This window comes from Meriones unguiculatus, chromosome 20, assembly GCF_030254825.1.
Source record: "Meriones unguiculatus strain TT.TT164.6M chromosome 20, Bangor_MerUng_6.1, whole genome shotgun sequence".
NCBI lineage: Eukaryota > Metazoa > Chordata > Mammalia > Rodentia > Muridae > Meriones > Meriones unguiculatus.
Window position 1 is genome coordinate 56075191 of NC_083367.1, and position 7236 is coordinate 56082426.

Sequence of the window (7236 nt, forward strand, 5' to 3'; positions counted from 1 at the left end):
ACAGGGACAGAGAACAATAAATGTGAATTACTTGGTTAATTACCAGGAGTCAGAGTTCTGCTCTTGATAGAAATATACTAACGCCTACATTAGAGGTGAAGTAAGAATTAGTAATTTAAGCAGTAAGTCTTGCTTCTGCCATAATTTCACTGCCAAAATCATGTCAGGTGGTGATGGCTTACACCTTTAATTCCAGTGCTAAGGAGGTAGAGGCTGGTAGGTGGATCTTTGTGAGTTCAAGGCCAGCCTGTTGTACAGGATGAGTTCCAGGACAGTCAAGGCTACACAGAGAAACCCTGTCTTGAAAAAAAAGAAACAAACCCTTAATTATTTCTGATTCTCACTTTACCAATGTATAAAAGAAGGAAGTTCTGAGCAAGTGTTGTCACTCAATGTTAGAGTGTCTGAGGGCCAAACCGTGATTTCAGTACCAAAGCAAACAAAACCAACCAACCAACCAACCAACCAAACAAACAAACAAACAAAAGAAGGGGGTGCTTTGCCTCTTAAACGTGCATGAGAGAAAACATGGATGATCACATAAACACTGATTAATAAGTGGTTTCATGGAATAAAGTTCACCAGAATGGATAGTTAACTTTAACATAGTCAGTTGGATAAAAGTCTGAATGGACTACTGATTCACACAGCACCCTCATATTTAAAAAATGAGAAATCATTTTTCCGTGCATTTCTTGGCCATCCATTATCATTCAATGGAATATGTCACATAGTACTCAGACAAGAAATTGTTTCCTGGTCTCACTGAGTATGAATCCAACTGAAATAGTTATGAATGGCTTAGGTGGCAAATGAGACAATAGACTTTGCTGTGCAGACCCAGATGATGAGAGATTCAGAGCTCTCCGAAAAAGCCAGGTCTATATCAAGTAAGGCAGTGGAAAAACTGTCAAATGATTTTTTTTATAAGCAATGGCAAACTACAGTGGGCTATAAATTTATGTATGTATGCATTCATATTTACATATGAATGCCTTTGATTACAAAAGTGCCATGCCAGTGAATAGTAGATAAATTTGTAATGAGGATCACTTGAAGGAAAATAATGCCTTAATTTCAGTTTAAGGTCCTGTTAGTGTTAACAAAAATGTTAATGATTTAAAAATAGTTTTGAGACTAGTTATAAAAACTCTTGATCCATAGTCATTTATTGCACTGGGAAAATTATAGTGAATGACCAGGAAACAGTATAGTTGTAGAACTACAAAAATGTTAAATCACGGGATGTAGCATTTTAACAGAAGGCTTATATAGCTGCCTAGTTGCTTTGGTTTGGTATTAGGGCCTTTTGGAAAAAGAAATGAGCCACACTTGCATACATAAAAGGAGCTGGGGTCATGATTCTAATTGCAAAGAGACAGTTTAGAAAACAGTAGCCAGAGGTATGGCAGCACAGAGCACTAACGGGAGGACTTTGGAGTCTGCCATAGGAGGATTTTAAGCTATAGAACAAGTGTACAATCAAGTCTTGTCTCTACAGTAAGAATTTTTCTCAAACGCCATTTAACACCACACATACACATACACACACGTATCTGTATCATATATACACAATAATATCCACATTCATTCAAAATGAACAACGAATCAGAATTTCAGGAGGTGCAGCCTAGCATTTATTGCTATTAGGTCAAAAAGCTAGCATTATCAAGCCTTTTGCTTTTGTTTTCATTTGAAAACGGAGACCTGGAGGCATTTTTCTCAATTGACGTTTTTCTTCACATACATGACAAAACTGTCTTAAAATTTTAAATATAATGGACATTCATATTTTCTGTAATTGAAGGACAAAAGGATGGGGGCTGGAGAGTTTCGTAGCTAACCACTGTCCACTCCACAAAGAAACCTTTCTGATGAGGTTTAAGAGCATGGATATAGAGATACATATTTAGAGAGCAATTTGGTGTTATGTCCATTTAGCAGAATAATACTCGCAGTTTCACATATGGGGTCTATAAACTCCCCAAGCATTGAGTTGTTGGCCAGGTTTATAGTACCAAGCCTGTGTTTCCTTATGAAACTGACCTTAAACCCAAGCAGAAAATTTGGTGGCTCCCATAACGTTAGTGCCACTCTTGTACACGCTGGCATATTTTGCCAAGTTGGTTCTTACAGCTCTCAGTGCCCACAGCTGTAAGACTATTGATGACCTCCTGCCTCCAGCCTCTTGCATAGTACCTTCTAGTATATGAAAACTAGGCATAAGGGGAAAAGTGTCTTGGTCAGTACCAACTTGTTTTTTATATGTCGTGTAGCCAAAACATATGGTGTCTTCAGCAATATCAAGTTCTGGCAAACAACCAAGAACAATGGCAATAAAATGTATTATTTTGGTTTTCTCTAGGACACTCCTCATCAGTAACTTAAGGAGAGTATCTACTTTTACCCTCTGGCACTAGACTTTTTATTTAGCTGCTAGTGGCTTTTGGAAGTATCATTATCTCCTGTATACAGTAATTCAAATTAAACTCTTTTATAGGAATATATTATATATAAACAGGCACATATATTTTATGCATATATTATAACATACATAACTATAAGTATACCTTGTTATGCATGTATGTCTATTACATATATATTTGCAAAATAGTAGGTTTTCAGATACTTTTTTAAAACATCCTTATTGTTAATCACTCCTCCCCCCTTACATCCTACCTTCCCATTTCCTTTTCCCTCCTCTTATTCTCATCTATTCTCCTCCTCACCAGTGGTCCTTTTTTAGTTTCCTGGCTTTCAATGGGTACACCAAGTTAAGCAGACACCTTTAAAAATTCAGTACCAAGATCCACATATCATGTTTGTCTTTCTGAGTCTGGGTTACCTTCGGAATAATGAGAAACAAAGTTTGAAATTTCTAAGTTATGAAGCTGTGAATTAAAAAGAAACAGTGGTTGTAGTAGCGTGGCACACATCTGTCATTGTAGCATTTGGGAGTTGGTGGAATGAGGAGCCTAAAACCAAGACAAGTCTCAAAAGAAAAAAAAAGCAAATAATCAGGCAGATAACCAGAAAATAAGTGTTTGGTTACTCTGTTCTTTTGTGTTGAGTTATCACTAAACTTCAGTCATTCTTTGAAAATGTCTATACCAAGGAATCACTTTTCACATTTTATTACATTGTGTCCACACCCATTCTGTGTTATCGCTTCATAGTTACCAGTAGATGAATAACTTCCTATGTTCCTTTCAGACTTACACTTTGATAAAGTTATATCTAAAGTTAACCTTGGCTACACTTCGGTAAGTTTATCAATCTGTACAGTGGAGAGATTAGCACAAGTTTGTCAATTTTAAATTACTAAGCATAGCTAGAATAGCAAAACTCAGGTTCAGTAATAGACACCAGAAAATAGCTCTTTCCTGCTGCTCTTGGTCTCTAGACTTTATCATCACCACAGTGTATTAGCATTTTAAACAAGTATGAAGCAAGTAAAGGGTAAACGTTCATTGTAAACCAATATTCTAATCCAATCTCCTTTAATTCAATATACTTTACCCCTTTTTAGAGATTCATTTTGTGTGCTGGTTGGGGCTGTCAACTTTTCTTTAATCTTATTTCAAATCCTCCTCCATTTCCTGGCTGCTGCTGTGTTTTGTTCTTCAATGACTGGGTGGGTGGGGCTTGTGAGAAGTACAGTGTCCAAATGGGAGGCAGAAAAGGACACCGTGGTACCATGGACTCTGGAATTAGATAGCTGACATATTAACTTCCTATGGCTATAGAAGGGTATCTGAGAAACCCGGCTTAAAAGGAAGACAATTTTATTTTTATTCAAAGGTTCAATCTGTGGTTAGTTGGTCTTGTTGCCTCTCAGCCTGCGATGGCATAGCATATCACATAGCATATCATGTGGTGGTGGTGGTGCCTGTTAACCTCATGATGGTCAATAAAGTAAGATACAGGAAGAGTGAGGGGTCCCACTGTCTCCTTCAAGGACACAGTCCCAGTCATCTTACTTCCTTCCACAAAGCCTCACTTCTTCATAGTTTCTATATTAGGGGCCAGAACCAAGTCTTAAACACACAGGTCTTTGGGGAAGTTTGGACCTAGGGTCCAAACTATAGGACCTGGGGTTAGATCCCCCACTGCCAGCAAGTTCCGGGAGTTTTCTAATAGAGAAGAGTGAGTTTTCCTCACTTATAAATACTCAGTTATAATTTTATCCTAACAAAGACTTATGGTTATGAGTATTAAATGAGTTGATACAGGGCACCACATAGCCTAGGCAAATGCTTATGAGAGACCATAAGCCAAATACTGCTGAAATTACCCATGAAACAATTCATCTTAGTTACGTTAAGTCGCCATGTGTCGAGGTAACAGATTATAACTAATGGAAAATTAGTATATGGAGAAAGGAATTAAGAAGCGAATCTTCTCCAGGATTTCCCAGCTGTGAGGATTCTGCGGTGGCTAAACTCCTGGTTTATCTAAGCCAAGCAATTTATCGTTTTGCACCTGCTTGGCTTTTTCACAGTAAGACTTTAAGACTATGGGCTTTATTACCTCACTTCTCTATTATAAGGGGTGTGGTGTTCTGGTTACAGCTTTACGTGTTGAAAGAAGAAATGCAAAAACAATGCTCCATTGTAACTCATTAATACCATTTACATACACACATAACGAAAGAGTTATGAGACTGAAAACTGAATAAAATTAGACTCCACGTGTTTGCCGTAAGAATAACCACTTCTACATTTTCCTGCTGGAAATAGGTCCCTTAGGCCACCAGCATTTTCTTTTGTTGTTTAGAAAATTTGTTTAAATCCAATCACATTGTAATTTGCCATCATATTTTGACTCCTCCTCCCTTTAAAAGCAATTTTTTAAAAAAGCTCTATTTAAAGGGCTGGTGAAGTGACGCAGGGGATAGAGGTTTTTGTGCACAATCGTGACAGCCTGAGTTTGAAAACCCATCCCCTAGGTGACAGAGAAAAGTAACCCCGAGGGTCCTCTGACCTCCACAATGTGTGCTGTGTCAAAAATGTGCCTGAAACTCTCTCTCTCTCTCTCTCTCTCTCTCTCTCTTTCTCATACACACACATACACACACAGAGTACATTTGGAGAAATATTTTCATAAGAGTGTTCTAAGATCTCCTACATTACAGCTCATTTCAAACACAAATACTTAAAATTATTGCTTAGCTGATTAGCACACCATAGTTTTATACAAAATGTCAATTAAAAAAAAGAACACATATCAATGATTCCAATAAGGTAAGCCATTCTGATTATTTTTCTAAGTGAAGAAAAGTCTATTAAAATTAATTAATTAAGAAAAAAAAAAAAAGCTTTGCCAGGCAGTGGTGGCACACCCCTTTAATCTCAGCACTTGGGAGGCAGAGGCAGGCAAGACCCCTGAATTCACCAGCAGCCTGGTCTACAGAGTCAGTTCCAGGATAGCCAGGAATACACAAAGAAACCTTGTCTCAAAAACAAAAAAACAAAACCCAAAAACAAAAAAACAAAAAACAAACAAACAAATAAAAAAAAACAAAACAAAAACAAAAAAAGAACAACCAAATGAAACCAAACCAAACCAAAACAAAACACCCAGAGAGGAGGGGAGGAAGAGGAGGAGGAGGAGTCTAAGAAAGAAGGAAGGAAAGCAGGAGAGGAGAGAGAGGGAAGAACAGAGAGGGAGAGATAAGAGAGAGAACTCATCACATTTACCAAGGCAATTTCACACAGAATGACACTTTGGCGGCTCTTGCTCAGATGCAGCTGCTACAGAGTTAACTTCCTGAATCACTATGAAGGTTTCAAGTCTACCTAGACATGAGCCACATTTAGTGCCAATCAGATTACACCTATTGCTTTTTATTTAGTCTCCACAAATGGTTATTTTTAAAAGTTAGCTTGTAGCGCCCTTTGGTGGATTCATGTTGTGGGTGCTGAAGCTTACCGCTGGCTGCTTGTGATTGGCTTAAGGAAATCTGAAACAATGAATCATCTTCCAGTGTATTTATTCAGGATGATTTGAATTTCTTCAACACTGTGACTCCTTGCTCACTCACAGAATTTAGGAAATGAGATCCATTCTTATTATGGAGAAAGAGAAATTAAGTAAAATAAGAGAAAAACTAAGCTTTCCTTGTCTTTGGTAATATGACACTAAGTCTCAAGGAATGTGTCTTTGAATATGACACTTAAAAAAAATAGTCTTATTCCCTCGCAACAATCAGGAGCTTGAATATTATGAGAAATAAATTACTCCAATAACTTCAGGTTCCAGGAGATCTCCTGAGGGAGATAGAAGACACAGTTGGCACATTTGATTTGTGTTTTGTCTCTTACTTTTTACCTAGGATATTTTTATTTGGTGGAACAGCTGTCTTGGCTGTTCTTTCTTTGCCCAAAGGGTCCTTAAGCTCAGGTTTTCAGGCTTAGTGGCAGGTGCTTTTTCCCACTGAGCTATCTCTTCAGCCCTCAGTTTTGTTTCTCCCCTAACATATAGAGGTGCTATTTTTAACCATAAACACAGATGTGCAAAAAAATTTTAATTTTCTTTGCCTGGAATTAATTTTACTGTGATGTTCAATGTATCTGTTAGTGCATAAACAGTCTGAGTTAACTCAGGATCACATACACAGAAGTCCCATTTTCCTTGTGCAATGCTAAGGTAAGGCTAGTATAGTCTTGAAGGATTTTGGGTGTCATTGTCTGTTGGCACCAGCTGGAGCCGACCTCTTGGGCATTTCCTCATTTCTCCCTCATCCTAACTGCAAGTCTCCTTCAGGGATGCTTTCCATACTCACTCTAGAGCTAATAAACAGTCATCTAAGAGAAACAAATGAAATGATCCCAGAAGATCAAAAAAAACAGCAGCTAAGACAGAGACTGTGTATGGAAGTAGTGGGGTAGAGACTGGTAGATCTAGTGAGGGAAAGTATCATGGAAATACAAATGCCACAATCTTTATTAAGCATCTCAGATATGCCAGTAAGGTGAACAGTGACTTAGAAGGAACAAAAGATGCTATAGTCTATGCATCTGAAAAAATTACACAGCTGAATAAAACATGAAAATTATTCACATTTGTGTTTATTTATTTTTGAGACAGGGCTTCACTTAGCCCACGCTGGCTTTGAACTCACTATGATCTGAAGATGATCCTCTTGCTTCATCTTCCCAAGTGTTAAGATGACAGGTGTGCCCCACATTATCTAATTTTCTGTGGTGTTGGACATCAAACTCAAGGCTTCATGAA